Genomic DNA, 21,129 nt, shown 5'->3' on the forward strand with positions numbered 1-21,129 from the left:
CCATAGGTTTCAGGGGCGTTATAGTTAGCTGGACTTTTCATTCGTACAAAACCATTGAAATTCCCCCGATATAGTTAGTTCAGCTAACTATAACTCACGCGCCCGCAATGCACTGCTGATGACGTCACATATTACATCACTCATGACATGGTCAGTGACATCACTCATGACATCACTAATGACATCACTGATGACATCTCAAATGACATCACTGATGACATCACTGATGACATCATCCAGTGAATGTGTGTTTTTCTGAAAATTACATATGTTTTATATATGTATATCTCAAGGTCGATGGAAGAATAAATGGGTATATAAGTGTCTAAATGGATGATTTGTTTTTGAAAAATAGATTGTATAACTGACTGATTAAGTGTATCTTAGTGAATACATGGCTTAGTGAGTAATGTTTAAATATGTAAATATCTGTATCAGTCTCTCACTTTGTGTATAAGTGGCTGCATGGGTTGGTGAGTAGCTACATGAGTGTCTATATAGGTTATTAGTTGGTTTTTTGAGTATCAGAATGAGTGTCTGAGTGTCTGTATGGTTCGGTGGGGGTATTACGTAGTGCATAAGTGCATGAATGTGTGACTCACTGTTTGTATGTGTTGAAGAGAGCATGTGTGCAGGACTGTATTGGTGGATGAGTGTGTGCATGGGTGTGTTAGTGAGTGAATGACTGTCTCAATAGTGTCTTTATGAGTAACTACATATGTTTTAAACTAGTATATGTGACTATTGGTGTATATAAGTGAGTATATGTGACAGTGAGAGATTGAAAGAGTTCCTGTATGAATAAGTATGTGTTTATATAAGTGATTGTTTAAAAGACTAAGTATGTGTACGTTTCTGTAGAAGTAAGTGTGGTGGTGTGTGTATAACTGTATATGCAAGTAAATGGATGTTTGATTCTTTATTAGCATGAGTGACTATGTGTGTGAGTAACTCTATGGATGAGTGGCGTTGTGTAACAGGATGTATAGGTGTATGAGTACATATGATGAGTGAGTACATGTATGAGTGACTGTATAGGACTGTTGGTGAATGAGTGGATGTGTATGTGGATCTTAGAATTACTGAATAGGTTGTTGTAACTGATATTGGTATGTCTATTGTTTTGAAAATTTTAGTTTCTATTTTTGAATGTGTGTATCAAAGGTTATATTAGGGGGAGAGGAGGTCTGCCACTCTATCACAAAGATGATGTCATCAGTGATGTCATTTGAGATGTCATCAGTGATGTCATCAGTGATGTCACTGACCATGTCATGAGTGATGTAATATGTGACGTCATCAGCAGTGCATTGCGGGCGCGTGAGTTATAGTTAGCTTAACTAACTATAACGGGGGAATTTCAATGGTTTTGTACGAATGAAAAGTCCAGCTAACTATAACGCCCCTGAAACCTATGGTTTTTTCAGTGAATTTCTAAGGTTTTTTAAATGCTAATTCCTAACTATAACGTGCCTGAAACCTATGTTTTTGTCAGTGAATATATATATACACACATATATATATTTATGTCTATATACGTATGAAACAATTTTTTTTTATGGCATTTATTTAGAGTTCACCTTAAATTTTAACACTATTATATTATATATATATATATATTTATATATACATTATATTGTAGTGTTAATATTAAAGTTGAATACTATATTAATATTATATGTTTCAGCTTTTAAAGCACTACTCCTACACATTCATACAGTTTTTGGGCTACATATTAAACAAGCTACCCCTAAATAAAGGATGTTTTTTAATCCCGGCAAATTAATAAGCGACCTAGCATTAAATGTGTCCCAAATTAAGCCCTAGGAAAGGATCGGTCAATGAGACGTTTCAGGGAGTGCAGCAATTTAGCTCATCTGTATCCGTTGTACAGGTGCTTAAAATGCATATGACCACTATTTGTACGGCCCCTCTGTCTTATGTGTCTTGGTGTCACTGTACCTGCTACACCAATAATGCATAAGCATTAATCTGAACACTGAAGCATGCCCATGTACTTAATACAATATCTGCTAACATTCTAGTGCACATTTCCAAGCCTTCTAACCAATTATAACATATAGGGAAAAAAAGCACTGTGCTAAAACAAAGCATTAAAGAAAAAATCATGGCTATAAATGTAAGCATTGTTTCTGTTCACTGCGTGTTACAAATTAAGCTCTAGGAAAGGATCGGTTAATGAGACGTTTCAGGGAGTGCAGCAATTAAACTCATCTGTATACGTTGTGCTGGTGCTTACAATGCATATGACCACTGTTTGTCCTGCACCTTTGTCTTATGTGTCTTGGTGTCACTGCACCTGCTGCACCAATAACGCATATGCATAAATGTGAACACTGAAGCATGCCCATGTTCTCAATAGGATCTCTGCTAATATTCCGGTGCACATTTAAATAGGAGCTTCGGCAACTTTGAAGCATTAATTATTGTTTTTTTAAAAAAAAGGAAAAACAGTGAACAGTTGCAGACACTGAGGGTGTGTAACTAGGCATGATAATGGTGATAACAGTCGGGCCACAAAAAACGTGCATAAAACACTCCAATGCAAAAACGGGTAGCAACCAGTATCCATTTAATTATTCTTTATCTGTAGTTCAGAATCTTAAAAAGCAGATAACCAGTGATTAAGAATCCCACTGTCCTGTGTGTCTTAGTGTCACTGCACCTGCTGCACCACTGATGTAGATGCCTAAATCTGAAGTGTGAATCATGCCCATGCTGTTAATAGGATCTCTGCTAACATTACAAAGAACAAAAGCCCCGGCAACACTAAAAATACAATTTCAGTCCAGTAACCGCAGCTGTAAGAGAGATAGTAATAAATTGTACATCATTCAATAAATAGCTCAGTTTTGGCCTTTAAAGCATGGCTTTTGCCCAGTCCTACAGTTTCCCGCTAAATGTTAAGCAAGCTTTAAATAGATTATGACGACTCCTAAAACGCGTCATGTGAACAAGGCTGAGGCAGGCCGCAACGCGTCATGGCGGTCATGGTGGCAGCAATAAACTGAAAAATTGAGCACTTACTTGGTGGTTCGCTTCCGTTTGTTTCCGAGGAAAAGGAATTGCAAGAACGGAGTCTGTGAAATATTTTTGCTGAGACAGCTTCCTCAGCATTGGCGAACCCCCTCCTTGCTGTTTGGGCATTGTGACAGGAAGCTACCTCTGGTAGATGTACCGGAAATTGTTGGAATTCTCGGCGCGAGAACAGTCACAGCAGCCCCCGGATACCCAGGAGAAAGATTCCACTTGCAGTGCGGCGACGAAAATCGAGTCGGAGGACCCAGGGATCGATCACCACAAGTTCAGGTAGGAACGGGTGGGAATATCCGGTAAAGGAGGTGTGCACATCAAGGCATTGATATTACATCGATATTGCCTTCACAAAGACAATAATAAACAGTTTTAAAAGTGCTTCTGCCATGACCGCTGACGCTTTAAGGAGCCGCGAGGCAGCGGCTGATCTTATGTTTGACGATGCCCCCAGCACACCGGATTTAGTGCCGGCTCGGGGAAGCCTGACACAAGGGGGGAATACTAATAGCAAAGAGTTATTTAAAAGATTGGAAAAACTAATGAGAATGGAACAGTCGAAATGGTGGGAACACCGATCACTGGGTCGATACTTACAAGTGGGACGTATTCCGCGTGGGCTACGAATCATGATTGTTCCAAACCCTGATCCCCAAATGTTAAGAGACTGGGCAGAAAGCAACTTGGAATCGTCACGCCAACTGGTGGAAATACTGGTCAAATATGCAGACAGTGACAGAGCCAAACTACAAAAACAAATTGAGGATTTAAACATTGAAATTGACAAACTTGAAATAACACCTTGAATTAAAAAATACAGAGATGACATGCTAGCCAGATTGGAAAAGGAAGAAGATGTAATCAAGAAACGCAAAGCATTTAAATTTCAGAGGGACAAGCTCGATTACAAGCAAGGACAAGTATTTACTTTCGCGAAAAAATATGATGCCATGAAAACATCAAAACAAGTAAATCAGCGAACGGATGCACACTAGAATATAAGAGAAATGGGGCCTCCTCATCATCGGCAACCGACCTGAGTTCTGCTGTTGAGAGTGAAAATGAAGTTGAGCAAGCGAGAATGACGACGCGGTTTGGGTTTCAAAAATTCTCCCTGGCAGAAGAAGTGGACTGCTTGAGGCAAGATCGGAGACATACATTGAGGCCGCGAAATCAGCTCTCACAAACAAGCAAAGGCTCAACAGAAAATGAGGTGAAAGACGCCAGTGCAATCGGAGGCGCAACGAGCAACAAGAAGATACAATACAAAAAAAGATGGCAGCGAAAATAACTGAAAAAAAAAACAACACAGTGGTAAATCTGTCCCTAATGATTCTTAACAATGCTGAAATGAAACTTTTAGAATTGGGTTTATCATATTGTCCCATAAATAACTTCAACTATGCGCGTACTCGAGTTGAGATTTACAAATTTGTTCGAAAATTTAAATTAAGAAAATTCTATTTGACCAATCGCAGTGGCATGAATAAAGTCAGTACCAACATATTTGAATTCGAAAATCAAACCACATCTAACATAACAAGTATAGAGGATGACCAGTTATTGGCTGAGTTACAGGAATTAATATCAGAAAATACGACAAGTACCAATGATGATGCAAGCCCCAATGTGGGGGGCTTCAATACAGTTCAAACTAATTTCAGACCAAGATCCACATTTCAGCCTACAAGTGTCAGAGATTCTTTGGATATACTCAACGAACTGGTCACGACAGGAATAAAGAACCTAAAATCATGCACTGAAAGATTAAAAAAAAGATATTCATATCAACAACAAGAATATAACAAGTTGATGCAAAAACTTCAAAAAAATGATCAAATAATAATCAGAAATTCGGACAAAGGAGGGAACATTGTTATCTGGCCTCAAGACCAATACATGAAAGAAGCATTGGGACAATTGGAAGAAACGAAGTGTTACAAAAAAAGTAATATGCCAACAGTGCGTGCTTCATGGAACCTATATTACACAAAGCTGAATGTATGGCGAAGTGCCTGCTTGATAAGCATGGAGGAATTGAATTTTTTTAAGAATGAGTTCCCTGAAATGCCAACAATCTATTTTATTCCAAAACTACATAAAGATGCTACAACACCACCAAGAAGGCCCATAATTTGAGCTATCGGAGGATTACTAGAGAACACATCAAAATACGTAGATTTTTTCCTGCAAGATCTGGTAAAAAATCTGCCTTGGTTTATTCAAGACTCTGGCGATTTTTTGAGACACTTACAGACATTTCAATGGGATCTAAAATATTTGTTGGTATGCCTTGATGTAACATCACTATACACTAGTATTCACCATAAAGATGGTATGAGGGCAACACAGTACTATTTGGACAAAAGGCCATACAATCTGGCTCATCATAGCAAAATGTTAATGACGATGATTCAATACTGTTTGGAAAATAACTATTTTCTGTTTGCCAATAATGTATATCAACAAACCAGAGGAATAGCTATGGGGACATGTTTTTCCCCTAGCTACTCCTGTCTGCATATGGGATGGTGGGAGGAGATGATATTGAACAAAGAGTTTAAACAACATGTAGATAGCCATATAAAAATATGGCTACGTTACATTTATGACTTATTTCTAGTATGGGACGGTACAGAAATTGAAGCACTACAATTTGTCGATAACATCAATAATAATAATATCAATCTCCATTTTACATCTACCATCAGCAAATCTAATGTTTACTTTCTGGATGTAGAGGTTTACATTAAAAATGGGAAATTGGAAACAAAGCTATATCGAAAACCCACGGCAGGTAATAGCCTACTGACGCAACAAGTCATCATCCTCAGCATCTTATTCAAAGTATCCCCTATGGGTAGATGCTGAGGATTCGTCGAGTTTGCAATAATACAACAGATCTGGCTGAAGCGCAAAAACAAAGTGAAGAAAGGTTCCTGGAGAGAGGGTATACTGCAAAGACCCTAGATATAGCCATCAATAAAGCTAATGCCAAAAAAAGAGACGATCTATTAGTAAAGAAATTCCCAAAAGCAACAGAAACAGGCACTACAACTAGACTGATCTTAACCTACAGTAAAGAGCAAAAAGCCAAACGTAGAGTAATTGATAAAAATTGGTCAGTTGTTAAAAATGATCCAATAATTGGAAAGTTAATGCCCAAACATCCTAGCATTACTTTTATGAAAGCAAAATCTATGAAGGATTCAATAGTTAATAGCAGCCCAGAAACTAAACTGTCTACTAACTGGTTGTCTAACCGAAAGGGTTTTGTCAAATGTAATACATGCAAAGCATGCCAATATGGGAACAACAGAACCACATATAAAACTCCCTTTTCAGAAACATCCAAGAAAATCTCGAAATTTCTTACTTGCCGCACTGAATATGTGGTATATGTTTTAAGCTGCTCATGTGGACTGCAATATGTGGGAAGCAGCAAACTGCAAGCCCATAAGCGCATATTGCAGCACATGAGAGCTATAACTAATCGAGATCAAGCATACCCAGTCGCAAGACATTTTGAAAAAGCGCATGCCAGTGATTTGAAACATTTTTCCTACTTTTTGATTGATTCTATACCAGTGTCCAGACGTGGGGGAACAGAGAAGCCAAATTAAGAAGGCTTGAAACGCAATACATCTTGGAATTAGATACCAAGACCCGCAATGGGCACAATTCAAGCGAAGATTTTCACACATGGTTATGATGAATTTGATGAACTGATATAAAAACTTAATCCCTCCATGATAATATTATTATAATATGTTAACAACTTAAGTGTGAATTATTTTAGAATAATAACTTTTTGCTTGAATATCTTTTTACCGATAAATCAGCATACTGCGATTTAATATTCAATATTTATATTGTGTAATCATTTGAGAAAAACATACAAAAATTACTATATTATATTAATTTTCACGTACACGACCCAAGTCCCTCCACACCCCTTTCTTGTCACATTTCTTCAAAATAGGACCATGGTTTGGTCCATGTTTACATCATTTTTTTTTACACTTAAGGATAGTATTTATTAATATATTTATTCTTTTTAATAACAGCATGTACAATACACAACAAGATAATGTAGCAGATCAAGTTTATCATAGTGCATTTTTAGATCGATCAGCAACACGTTTAGGAACAAAAAATCTTTTGACATAACACATTCAAGTGTAAATATAAATTCCTATAAGGCAATAATACCATTTGCACAAAATGCTTAACCTTACCTTTGATTGTACAAACTACAAAAGAACAATATTTGTTTTAATGTTTTTTTTAGAATAACGAAGGTTTCATACGATTTTATAAGAAATTGGATTTTAACCATATATTCTTGTTTTAAAATTGTATATCAATGTATATGTATTTATTTATTTATATATATATAATTGCTGATTTGCACAATAGTACTGACTATGTATGAGTTTACATCAATACATGTTTACATATATTTATATGAGCAATGTACACAGATGATCTGACAAAAGTTCATTGTCTTGATGTTGTTGATTTTTCACATAAAGAAAAACTGCAGTATTTTTTCAATGTCCATGCTAAATCACGTGAGAGGCACAGGTCACTTTAAATAGATTATGATAACTCCTAAAACGCGTCATGTGAACAAGGCCGAGGCAGGCCGAAACGCGTCATAGCGGTCATGGTGGCAGCAATAAACTGAAAAATTGAGCACTTCCTTGGTGGTTCGCTTCTGTTTGTTTCCGAGGAAAAGGAATTGCAAGAACGGAGTCTGTGAAATATATATATTTATATATACATTATATTGTAGTGTTAATATTAAAGTTGAATACTATATTAATATTATATGTTTCAGCTTTTAAAGCACTACTCCTACACATTCATACAGTTTCTGTGCTACATATTAAACAAGATACCCCTAAATAAAGGATGTTTTTTAATCCCGGCAAATTAATAAGCTACCTAGCATTAAATGTGTCCCAAATTAAGCCCTAGGAAAGGATCTGTTAATAAGACGTTTCAGGGTGTGCAGCAATTTAGCTCATCTGTATCCGTTGTACGGGTGCTTAAAATGCATATGACCACTGTTTGTACGGCCCCTCTGTCTTATGTGTCTTGGTGTCACTGTACCTGTACTGTATGCTATTTAAACCGGAAAATTAATAAGCGCACTAGCATTAGATGTGGCACAAATTAAGCCCTAGGAAAGGATCTGTTAATAAGACGTTTCAAGGAGTGCAGTAATTTAATTTGTCTCTAGCTGTTGTGCTGGTGCTTAAAATGCATATAACCACTGTTTGGCAGGCCCTCTGTCCTTTGTGTCTTGGTTTCACTGCACCTGCTGCACCACTAATACATACGCATAAATGTGAACTCTAAACCATGGTCTCAATCAGATATTTGCTAACATTCTAGTACACATTTTAATGCCTTTCACCACGTCATAAAAAATAGAAACAATCAAGCACTGTACTAAAACCAGCGTTACGGAAACACTTGTGGCTATAGATGGAAGCAAGGTTTAGGTTGACTGCTTTTAAAATGTGCGCCTGTGTACCCTTCCCTAATCCGTACAGGGTGCGCGCAGCCAATTACACTGTTTCCGTAAACTGTAAAGAGTTTATAAATTGAGCAAAGAGTCCAAAGCCGGGAAACTTTGTAAATTGCCGGAAAATAAAACAAAGCAATCACAATACAAAAAGCGCTGGCCCATGGGCACTGCAACATAAGCATTGGCAGTTTGAGCTCCAAAACAACTTTACCAACACATGTGCACAGTTTGTATGCGCACTGTTCAATAAATTAACCGCCCAAAATACACTGTAAAAGACAGACTTTTTATAATAGCCCCTGCACCACTATAGCTACAAATTAAGCACTATAAAAGCAAATGTAACAAAGCCATTATTTAGCTGGAGTTTCAGACGATATTGTAACAATATTTTTATTTATTTATTATTTATTTATAAAGTTTTATATAGCGCTAGCTAGACCCGTGGGTATCAGAGCGCTTTACAAACACAAAGGAAAAGAAAAAGTTGCACTACATCACAGGACATGAGGATGTATAAATATATAAGCAAAGACATCACACTTAAGTATACAGTGAAAGAGTGAAAAACGCCAGTGGTTGGAACAGTCAGATAACCCCCATCATTGAAAGTCAGCGTGAGAGGGGAGTCCATTAGTCTATTGATGCATAGGTTGGTTGGCTTGGTCAGAGAAGTATTGGTTGAGGAGCAGGAGTTTCAGGTCCTTTTTTAAGTAGGGATGCATCTGAGGTCCGTAGGGAGTGTGTTCCATATCCTGGGAACATTACCAGAGAAGGAACGGCATTGGGTCACTTTCCTTTTCAATTTCGGGGGGATGAGAAGCAGTGAGTTGGTGCTTCTCAGAGTTCTTGATTTTCCTGCTTTTACCAGTTTGCTGTTCAGGTAATTGGGGGATTGGGTGTGGAGGGCCTTGTGTGTAATGCAGGCCAGTTTGTGAATACATCTACCTTCCATGGGAAGCCAGTTGAGTGCGTTGAGGGTTGGTGAGATGTGTTCAAATCTTTTTCCGCCAGTTATGTTAAGGACTGACCTTAGTGGGGCTAGGTGAGCTTATGAAGCACCTGTTAGAATGGTGTTCCCGTAGTCCAGATTAGAAAGGACTAGGGATTGTACAATTGTCTTAAGATCATCCTGGGGAATGAAAGGTTTAATTTTCTTCAGGTGTTTTAGAGAGTAAAGCGCACCTTTTGCAGAGTTCTTGATGTGGTCTTTCATTGACAGGTTCTTATCCAGGGTAATGCCTAGTGATTTTACCGAGTCAGATAGGACGAGGGGGCAGTTTAGGGCATCAAGCTTCTTGAGCCAGTCTTGGATTGGTCGGTGGTTACTTTTCAGAGAGAACAGTATTAATTCCGTTTTTTCCGAGTTCAGCTTTAAAGGGTTTGCGTTAAACCAGGTTTGAATCTTGGTTAGCGTGACATTGAGGTGTTGGACATCCTTGGGTGATTTGATTTTGTGGTATATTTGAGTGTCATCTTCATAAAGGTGGTATTGAACCCCTGCTTGCTTCAAAATAATTGCAAGGGGTTCCATGAAGAGATTGAAGAGGGATGGTGAGAGGATCGATCCTTGCAGGACTCCAAGTTTGACTCGTGTTGGAGCCGAGAGGCAGGAGTTGATTTTAATTTGTTGCGAGCGGTGCTGGAGGAAAGACCTGAACCATTCTAGTACAGTGCCATTAATGCCAGAACGCCTCTTCAGAGCCGCAAGTAAAGCTGGGTGGTTTATTGTGTCGAAAGCCGCTGATAAGTCAATAAGGGTGAGGAGACAGGCCTCACCTTCATCTAAGGCTCTGTGGATATCGTCTGAAATATTGAGCATCGCTGTTTCAGTGCTAAAGCCTTTCCTAAAACCCGACTGAAAGGTGTCCAGCAGGTTGAAGCCGTCAATATGTTTGGTGATTTGTTGGAGAACGCATTTCTCTAATGTTTTAGCTAGGAACGGAAGGTTGGAGATAGGTCTGAGGTTGTTGAGCTCGTTGGGGTCGGTCCCTGGTTTCTTGAGTATAGGGGTGATTTGTCCTACTTGTAGGGAGTCTGGGACGCAACCTGAGGTGAGAGAGGCGTTGATGATTTTAGTCCAGAAAGGGGCAATGATGTGGTTGAGATTTTTTACTATTGTGGATGGGAGGGGGTCCAAAGTGTGGGAAGTAGGCTTTGAGCTGGCAATTATATTGAAGACTTCGATTTCTGACATGAGTTCGAAGTTCGACCAATTGGCGCCATTCTTCAGCTGGAAACCGTTGTCCGTGGTATGATTTTGATCTGTTTGGTTAGGGGTGGTTAAAAGGGGGCAGCTTGCGGGGGAGGGAGGCTTTGGGGTTTGGATGAAGGATTGCTCAATATTTGTGACTTTATCTGTGAAGAAGCTGGCGATTACTTCGCATCGATCCTTGGTGGCTATTATTTCTTGTGAGGGTGTGACGTTTGTTTGACTTTTTATAATGTTGAAGAGTTCTCTAGGTCTATTCTTTGCCTGGCCTAGTTGGGTGCGGAAGAACGTGGCCTTTTCTCTAAAGATGTGTTTTTTATATGCCTGTCTGGTTGACCTAAGTTGCGCTACGTGGAGAGTCGAAGGGTTTAGTCTCCAAGTCGTTTCCGATTGTCTGAGTTGTTGTCTTTCATTATTAAGATCTACATTGAACAAGGATTTAGATTTGGTAGATCTCAAATTTTTGAGTTTGAGTGGAGCTACTTGATCTAACATCTCTTTCATTGCGGAATTAAAATGGGCTGCGAGGTCATCAGCCGTCATATTGGAATGTTGTAGCTGGGCATGAATCCTGGATTCCAGTTCGGTTATAGGGACTCCTTTGATATTCCTGGTCCAGTACTTTGGTTTGTCAGATCGTATTGGTTGGTTTCTGACATGTGAGTCAATATTAAATAGTATGAGGTGTTGGTCGGACCAGTCAATGGGAGGAATCGATCTCAGCAAGATCAGCTCCTTTTTGGTGATGATCGTATCCAGTGTTGCTCCTTTGATGTGTGTTGGTCCATTGCAAAGTTGTTTGAGGTTGGTTATTTCAAGCAGGTTGTAGAGGTTCTGTGTAGTGGTGTCTTCTGGGTTGTTCCAGTGAATGTTGAAGTCACCTAGGAACACGTCTTCTGTGTCTGTTAGGGAGAAGTGAGTTATTAGGTTGGTTAGTTCTTCAGTGAAGTTCTTCAGGAGGATGGTAGATGGTGTGAAATTTGATGGGAGTGGTGCCTTTGATTGTAAGTTCAACACCTAGGTACTCGAGAGTCTGGTATTCAGTGGATTTTATTCTGGTAAGCTGTAGCTGTATTCCTTCTTTGTGAATGATAGCTAGGCCGCCGCCTGTTTTGATTGGTCTGTCGTGTCTTGTGATGTTGTAGCCTGGAGGGGTGAGAAGGTCTAGGATGGGGGTAGAATGGTCATTGAGCCAGGATTCTGTAAGGAATGCGATGTCTAATTCTTCCGCAAGTATAACTTCCGCAATATCTGTGGCGTGTTGTACTGCTGATCTGCAGTTGAGGAGCATGCACGATAGAGGACGAGGAGCCTCAGTGTTGGTGTGTTCTGTATGTATAGACTGTATAGTACAGGGTGTCTTGGCGAGCTGGCAGGTGTAGGGATTCTATTTGTGCTCACTATAACAGGGATTGCAAAATGGGCCGTGTTCTGGCTTACTGCGAGTTACGATTCGTTGATCTCCTCTGCTTCTCGTTCTGAGATAGGGCAGAGAGTTCGGCTAAGTCGATGAGCCTGATTCCTCATAGGGTTGGTGGGCCATGGTGTACCAGGCGGGGTCATGAACGAGATTGTCTGGGGGGAAGGTGTGAAGCTACCCGGATTGTGTGAGTAAGGTGGCTTAATTCGGTTGGGGAGGTCTTGTTGTAGGTGCAGGATATCTGCCGCTAGGGAGTCTATTTTCTGCTCCATTCGGGTTAGTAACTGGGTAAGAACGTTGAAAGGGCATAATGCCTTCATCTGTAGCAGTGTATGACTAGAGTCAGTAGAAGGAGAGAGTAGTAGGTTGTGGGATTGAGAGGCATCATTGGAATTAGGAGTGTGGATAGATTGGACATGAGGAGTCGGGTCGTTGTTGCTTCTGGCCAAGGGGTTAGGCGGAGGTGTAGTGGGTCTTGGGTCCAAGGGCGAGGACTGAGCAATGGTTAGGAGGAGGTCCGTGTCCAGGGGATTGGCAGTGGGATTGGGAGTGTGGGCTGTTTGGGCATGTGGTGGTCGGTCGGGGGAGTGCAAGTGTGCCGTGGTTTGAGGGGGGTCAGTGCCCAAGGGCTTATCGGTGGCGTTGGATATGGAGATGATTTGGGTAGGTGGAGTAGGGGCAGTAATGGAGTTGTGTATAGTTTGCGAGGGTAGAGTCAGGACTCCTGAAGTCGGGGGGGTATCTGTAGTGTGTTCAGTAACGGAAGGATTGTCAATTGAGTCTGATCTGTTTAGCTTAGGATCCACCTTGTGGTGTTTCTTAACTGTGTTTTTGCTGGACCTGGTGGTATCGTTTGGAGCCATTGTAATGGGTGTTTGACGGCGGAGTGTGATGATAGGGGTATTGAGGTTATAATTAGTGATGGTGGATGTCCATCAGTTGTGATGTGGGTCGTCTGGGGTGGGAGATTGGATTGGTTCAGGGTTTGCTGTCAGGGTGAGGGGGGATATAGGAGATTGGGTTTGAGGATCCTGAAGAGTTGGAGAGGAGAGTAATGTTGGGAAGTGTCGATCAAAAATGGTGAGGTGCGGGTCCGTGGCCTGTATGAGAATGTTTCCTGTTCTGTTGTGAGTTCCCCTTTAAAGTTAGGGGAGATGGTAGTGGAGATTTTCTCGCCATAGGGAATGTTTACTGACTTGGCGACTTGAAAGTAAAGAAGGAAGGTGTTTTTCCACTTAGTTGGCCGATTTGTGTGAAGGATGAAGTTAGTTTTCGTCTTGCCATTAGTCGCGGTGTGGTAGTTGTCTACTATAAGTGTTTCTGGGTGCTGTTTTATGGATCTGTGCTTTAGGTTCTTTTTTGCATTATTGATCATATTTTTTGGGTAATTTATGGACCTTGAGTTGGGTCCGTGGCACCTGAGTTTAGAGTCCGGGTGTGGTTTGGTGGGGTCATATTTAATGACTGAGGGTTTGTCTCAATATGAATCGGTGGGAGGAGAAGTTAGCTGTGCATTTGCGTCTTGTTGCGGCTTAAATATTGAGGGAAATGCCAATTATTGAGGGAAATGCCAATTATTGATTTAGCCTCTTTTCTAGTAGCGCTGTTGGTTAAAGGCAGTCGTAATCCATATTTAATGACTGAGGGTTTGTCTCAATATGAATCGGTGGGAGGAGAAGTTAGTTGTGCATTTGCATCTTGTTGCGGTCTAAATAATGAGGGAAATGCCAATTACTGATTAAGTCTCTTTTTAAGCCACATTATGTATACTTTATGTGCTCTCTGTAACATAAACTAACAAAAGGAATATAATCCAGGAAGCTGAAAACATTGCGTTAAACTGCCTAATAATGTGAACCCAGGCACTTTATTTTTCTTGACGAACTAACTACTTATAAAAAATAATTTGCAGCTACGCTTTTAAACGTGTAGAAAAATATAAGCAGTTTCGTGTTTACAAAAACAGTATATGTTTTAGGCAATACGCTTTAAAAAATGTAAACAAAACAATTTGCGTACATTTATTTTGTAACTGGGCAAAGCTGTTGTAATGCATTCCCATTTAGTTCAAACGAAAAACAGACCGAAAGTCTGCTATAGTGTGACATGTTTTCACCAGTTGGAAACGAAACCGGACCAGGCTAATTAAGTGCTTTAAACCGTGTAGTAAAGATTGTAATCTGGTGCCTGGCAGCATCTGGGAGATGCAAAACAACTAACAGCAGGATGCTAAGCTCCGAAAAAAAAATGGAAGTCACTGCTGAAGTAAGGGCTAAAAACACAACTCCCCCCTTCGCAATCGCATACTTTCAAATGCACACAAAATGCTATTACTTTGTTGTCGTCAAGAAATAAAAATAGTTCATGTTTGCCCATATTTTACAAAGAGTACGGACCCAAGAAACTCCGTCAAAAGCCGTAAAATAAATAACAAGAAAGCACTAAAAACAAAGCGCTACGCCCAGGTACATTAAAAAATTAGCTTTACTTAAAATATTTAGTGTTTGTTTTTGTGCATATGGACGTCCAATAAACAATAAATAGTTAATAGCCTATGGTTTGGTGTCACTGCACCTGCTGCACCAGTTATGTATACGCATAAATCTGAAGTGTGAACCATGCCAAACCTGTTAATAGGATCTCTGCTAACATTACAAGGAAATATTTAATAAGACTCCCGGCAACACTAAAGATACAAATTAATCACAGTAAACGCAGCTGTAAGAAAATGAGTATTCAATCGTCATTAATGCAATAAATAGCTATGTTTAATATTTTAAAGCACTAGTCCTGCCTATTCCTACAGTTTCAGGGCTAAATATTAAGCAAGCTACTCCTAAATAAAGTATACTATTTAAATCTGCTCATTAATAGGCGCACTAGCATTAGATGTGTTACAAATTAAGCCCTAGGAAAGGATTTCTTAATGAGAAGTTTCAAGGAGTGCAGCAATTTAATTGGTCTGTATTTGTTATGTTGGTGCTTAAAATGCATATGATTACTGTTTGGCAGGCCCCACTGTTGTATATGTCTTGGTGTCACTGCACCTGCTGCACCAATAACGCATACACATAAATATAAACACTGAAACATGCCTATGTTCTTAATAGGACCTCTGCTAACATTCTAGTGCATATTTTAAAGTCTTCAACCACGTCATAACATATAGGGGGGAAAAAGCACTGTGCTAAAACAAAGCATTAAAGAAACACCCGTGACTATAAATGTAAGCAAGGTTTAGGTTCACTGCTTTTAAAATATGCACCGGTATCGCATGCGTACAAGGTGCACACAATCAGGAAGACATTTCCTGAAAATGTTAAATAGTTCGTACATTTAGCGAGGAGTCAAGACTCAGGGTGAATTTGTGTAATGCTAACAAATAATATCAAACTAACATCACACTGTTTGTGGACACACTCTGTGTCTTGGTGTCACTGCACCTGTTCAGTTCAGTTCAGTTCAGTTCAATCCACTTTAATCGATTAATTAAAATCATAAAAGTACACACAACATTTACATTCATATACACATACAAAATACAATAAATAACACTATTAATTTCATCATAAAACCAATCCTAAAAGATATTTCATTGCTCAAGAAGCTAAAGTGCATAAACAGGCATGGTCACATGAAGAATAACAGTCCGTGAGTTCATGCCATTTTCTAGTCAAGCGGCAAAGTTCTACTGACTATAGTCCTACCCCTCACCCTGACTGCAGCCACAAGAAAAGACGCTATACAAAAAGTTTCCCAATTATTGGTTAACATTTGTAAATAGAGTAAAGCAGGTTTGGCCTGAAGAAAACCCTTCTGTCTAAGTAATGGAACCAAGAACTTCTTACGAATCACAGAATAGTGTTTACAAAATAATACAAAATGTAAAGTATCTTGGATAGAGTAATTATCACAGGAGCATAATCCAGCATCCTCGGGTTTAGACCAAGTCGGATAATCCCCCAAAATAAAATGTATTAAATTGAATCGGAATCTAGTCAGGAGCCAACGATGAAATGGTTTGGTGACTATAAGCAGGTACACTGCACCTGTTGCACAACTGATGTATACGCCAAAATTTAACATCTGTGTCCTGGTGCCTCTACACCTGCTGCACCACTAATGCATACGTCTAAATACTCAGTGTGAACTATGCCCATGCTGTTAATAGGATCTCTGCTAACATTACAAAGAACAATTTAATAACAGTCCCAGCAACACTAACGATACAAATTAAGTCCAGTAAATGCAGCTGTCAAACAGCTAGTATTGAATCGTAATTAATTTAATAAAAAGGTATGTTTTAGCCTTTAAAGCACTACTCTTGCCCATTCATACAGTTTCTGGGCCACATATTAAACAAGCTACTCCTAAATAAAGTATGTTTTTTAAACCAGCAAATTAATAAGTGACCTAGCATTAAATGCGTCACAAATTAAGCCCTAGGAAAGGATCTGTTAATGAGACGTTTAAGGGAGTGCAGCAATTTAGCTCATCTGTATCCGTTGGGCTGGTGCTTAAAATGCATACGACCACTGTTTGTCCAGCACCTCTGTCTTATGTGTCTTGGTGTCACTGCACCTGCTGCACCAATAACGCATACGCATAAATCTGAACACTGAAGCATGCCCACGTTCTTAATAGGATCTCTGCTAACATTCTGGTTCACATTTAAATAGGAGCCTCGGCAACTTTGAAGCATTAATTAATCACAATCCAAAAAGCGCTGGCCGATGGGCACTGCAACATAAGCATTGGCAGTTTGAGCTCCAAAACAACTTTACCAACACATTTGCACAGTTTTTATGCACACTGTAACATTACAAAGAACAATTTAATAACAGCCCCAGCAACAATAACGATACAAATTAAGTCAGTAAACGCGGCTGTCAAAGAGCTAGTATTGAATCATTATCACATTAATAAATAGGTATGTTTTAGCTTTTAAAGGCCTACTCCTACACGTTCATACAGTTTCTGGGCTACATATTAAACAAGCTACCCCTAAATAAAGGAATTTTTTTAATCCCGGCAAATTAATAAACGACCTAGCATTAAATGTGTCACAAATTAAGCCCTAAGAAAGGATCTGTTAATGAGACGTTTCAGGGAGTGCAGCAATTTAGCTCATCTGTATCCGTTGTACAGGTGCTTAAAATGCATATGACCACTGTTTGTATGGCCCCTCTGTCTTATGTGTCTTGGTGTCACTGCACCTGCTACACCAATAATGCATAAGCATACATCTGAACACTGAAGTACTTAATAGGATATCTGCTAACATTCTAGTGCACATTTCCAAGCCTTCTAACCAATTATAACATATAGAAAAAAAACCATTGTGCTAAAACAAAGCATTAAAGATAAAATCGTGGCTATAAATATAAGCATTGTTTCTGTTCACTTCGTGTTACAAATTAAGCCATAGGAAAGGATCTGTTAATGAGACGTTTCAGGGAGTGCAGCAATTAAGCTCATCTGTATACGTTGTGCTGGTGCTTACAATGCATATGACCACTGTTTGTCCTGCACCTTTGTCTTATGTGTCTTGGTGTCACTGCTCCTGCTGCACCAATAACGCATACGCATAAATGTGAACACTGAAGCATGCCCATGTTCTTAATAGGATCTCTGCTAATATTCTGGTGCACATTTAAATTGGAGTCTCGGCAACTTTAAGGCATTATTGTTTTTTTTTTAAAAAAAAGGAAAAACAGTGAACAGTTGCGGACACTGAGGATGTGTAACTAGGCATGATAATAGTGATAACAGTCGGGCTACAACAAACGTGCATAAAACACTGCTATGCAAAAAAAACGGGTAGCAACCAGTATCCATTTAATTATTCTTTATCTGTAGTTCAGAATCTTAAAATGCAGATAACCAGTGATTAAGGATCCCACTGTCCTGTGTGTCTTGGTATCACTGCACCACTGATGTATACGCCTAAATCTGAAGTGTGAACCGTGCCCATGCTGTTAATAGGATCTCTGCTAACATTACAAAGAACAATTTAATAAAAGCCCCGGCAACACTAAAAATACAATTTCAGTCCAGTAAACGCAGCTGTAAGAAAGATAGTAATAAATTGTACATCATTCAATAAATAGCTCTGTTTTAGCCTTTAAAGCATGGCTTTTGCCCATTCCTACAGTTTCTGCGCTAAATGTTAAGCAAGCTACCCCTAAATAAAGTATGCTATTTAAACCGGAAAATTAATAAGTGCACTAGCATTAGATGCGTCACAAATTAGGCCCTAGGAAAGGATCTGTTAATAAGACGTTTCAAGGAGAGAAGTAATTTAATTTGTCTCTAGCTGTTGTGCTGGTGCTTAAAATGCATATAACCACGGTTTGGCAGGTCCCTCCGTCCTTTGTGTCTTGGTGTCACTGCACCTGCTGCACCACTAATCCATACGCATAAATGTGAACTCTAAACCATGACCATGTTCTTAATAAGATATTTGCTAACATTCTAGTACACATTTTAAAGCCTTTCACCACGTCATAAGAAATAGAAACAAATAAGCACTGTACTAAAACCAGCGTTACAGAAACACTCGTGGCTATAGATGGAAGCAAGGTTTAGGTTGACTGCTTTTAAAATGTGCACCGGTGTACCCTTCCCTAATCCCTACAAGGTGCACGCAGCCAATTACACTGTTTCCGTGAACTTTAAAGAGTTCATAAATTGAGCAAAGAGTCCAGAGCCAGGAAACTTTGTAAAATGCCGGAAAATAAAACAAAGCAATCACAATCCAAAAAGCGCTGGCCCATGGGCACTGCAACATAAGCATTGGCAGTTTGAGCTCCAAAACAACTTTACCAACACATGTGCACAGTTTGTGTGTGCACTGTTCAATAAATTAACCGCCCAAAATACACTGTAAAGACTAACTTTTTATAATAGCCCCTCCACCACTATAGCTACAAATTAAGCACTATAAAAGCAAATGTAACAAAGCCATTATTTAGCTGTAGTTTCAGACGATATTGTAACAATATTTTAATTTTAATTAAAGCCACATTATGTATACTTTATGTGCTCTCTGTAACAAACTAACAAAAGGAATATAATCCAGGAAGCTGAAAACATTGCGTTAAACTGCCAAATAATGTGAACCCAGGCACTTTATTTTTCTTGATGAAATAACTACTTATAAAAAAAAAAATTCAACTACGCTTTTAAACGTGTAGAAAAATATAAGCAGTTTCGTGTTTACAAAAAAAGTATATGTTTTAGGCAATACGCTTTAAACAATTTAAACAAAACAATTTGCGTACGTTTATTTTGTAACTGGGCAAAGCTATTGTAATGCATTCCCATTTAGTTCAAATGAAAAACACAGACCGAAAGTCTGCTATAGTGTGACATGTTTTCAAGAGTTGGAAACAAAACCAGACCAGGCTAATTAAGTGCTTTAAGCCGTGTAGTAAAGATTGTAATCTGGTGCCTGGCAGCATCTGGGAGCTGCAAAACAACTAACAGCAGGATGCTAAGCTCCAAAAAAAAAATGGAAGTCACTGCTACGCCCAGGTACATAAAAAAATTAGCTTTACTTAAAATATTTAGTGTTTGTTTTTGTGCATATGGGCGTCCAATAAAAAATATATAGTTAATAGCCTATGGTTTGGTGTCACTGCACCTGCTGCACCAGTTATGTATACGCATAAATCTGAAGTGTGAACCATGCCGAACCTGTTAATAGGATCTCTGCTAACATTACAAGGAACTATTTAATAAGACTCCCGGCAACACTAAAGATACAAATTAATCACAGAAAACGCAGCAGTAAGAAAATGAGTATTTAATCATCATTAATGCAATAAATAGCTATGTTTAAGATTTTGAAGCACTAGTCCTGCCCAATCCTACAGTTTCAGGGCTATATATTAAGCAAGCTACCCCTAAATAAAGTATACTATTTAAATCTGCTCATTAATAGGCGCACTAGCATTAGATGTGTTACAAATTAAGCCCTAGGAAAGGATTTCTTAATGAGAAGTTTTAAGCTTAAAATGTGTGCAGGAATGGAAATATTAGCAAATGTGTATGTAAACATAGAAATTGTAGAAAGTTAGCTACAGGAGCTCTTTTACAATCCTTCCAACACATCTTAAATGCACAGTTTTAATGCGTGAAGCCTGGGAAAGCACAAAACAATTTGCAATTAAATACTAACAATTTTGCAGCGCGTACTGCAACAAGACCAATTTAGAACTGGTAACATACGGAAATGCTAGAAAATAAGCGTGTAAATCTCAAAATTGTAGTAAGTTATTTAAAGACGCTTTTAAACAATCCTTTATAAGCACTGTTTCAATACGTGCAAACCGGGAAAGTGTCAAAAACTGTGCGATAAATACAACAGTTTTGCTATGCGAGCTGCCACAAGAACAATTCAGCATGCGCAGGCAGGTAATTGTTCAACTAGGAACATTGAGAGATCGGTACTTGCCTTTTGGTGACGTGCTTGACTGTCTTTACTTGTGGCGCCATCTAATCTGTACATGGGCAAGGTGCAGAGGCGCAACTAGAGTGAAATTTCGAAGGGAGGAACACGCGCGCTACATCCTTTTCCCCTCACGCACTCTTGTTGGAATCGGCATGGAGGGGGTTGTGAGGCAGCATCGTATGAACCGGATAGATCGGGATCCTAGTGTGCTTTGCAACTAAGACATCAAACACTGCAAATACAGAGCAAAGAAACTTCTTAAATACCGATAAAGAAAAGTAATAAAACGAACGCAAATATATCCCCCCCCAAAAAAACACTACATAGCAGAAAGCAATAGCCACGAAAGAAACAAAAGAGTTCCAACAGAAACCCTTCAAGCCACTTACTGCATGTTTACTGCAGTTAGGCGGTGCTGCATGGGCGTTCCTGAAAAAATAAAACTTTGA

This window comes from Triturus cristatus, chromosome 8, assembly GCF_964204655.1.
Source record: "Triturus cristatus chromosome 8, aTriCri1.1, whole genome shotgun sequence".
Lineage (NCBI taxonomy): Eukaryota > Metazoa > Chordata > Amphibia > Caudata > Salamandridae > Triturus > Triturus cristatus.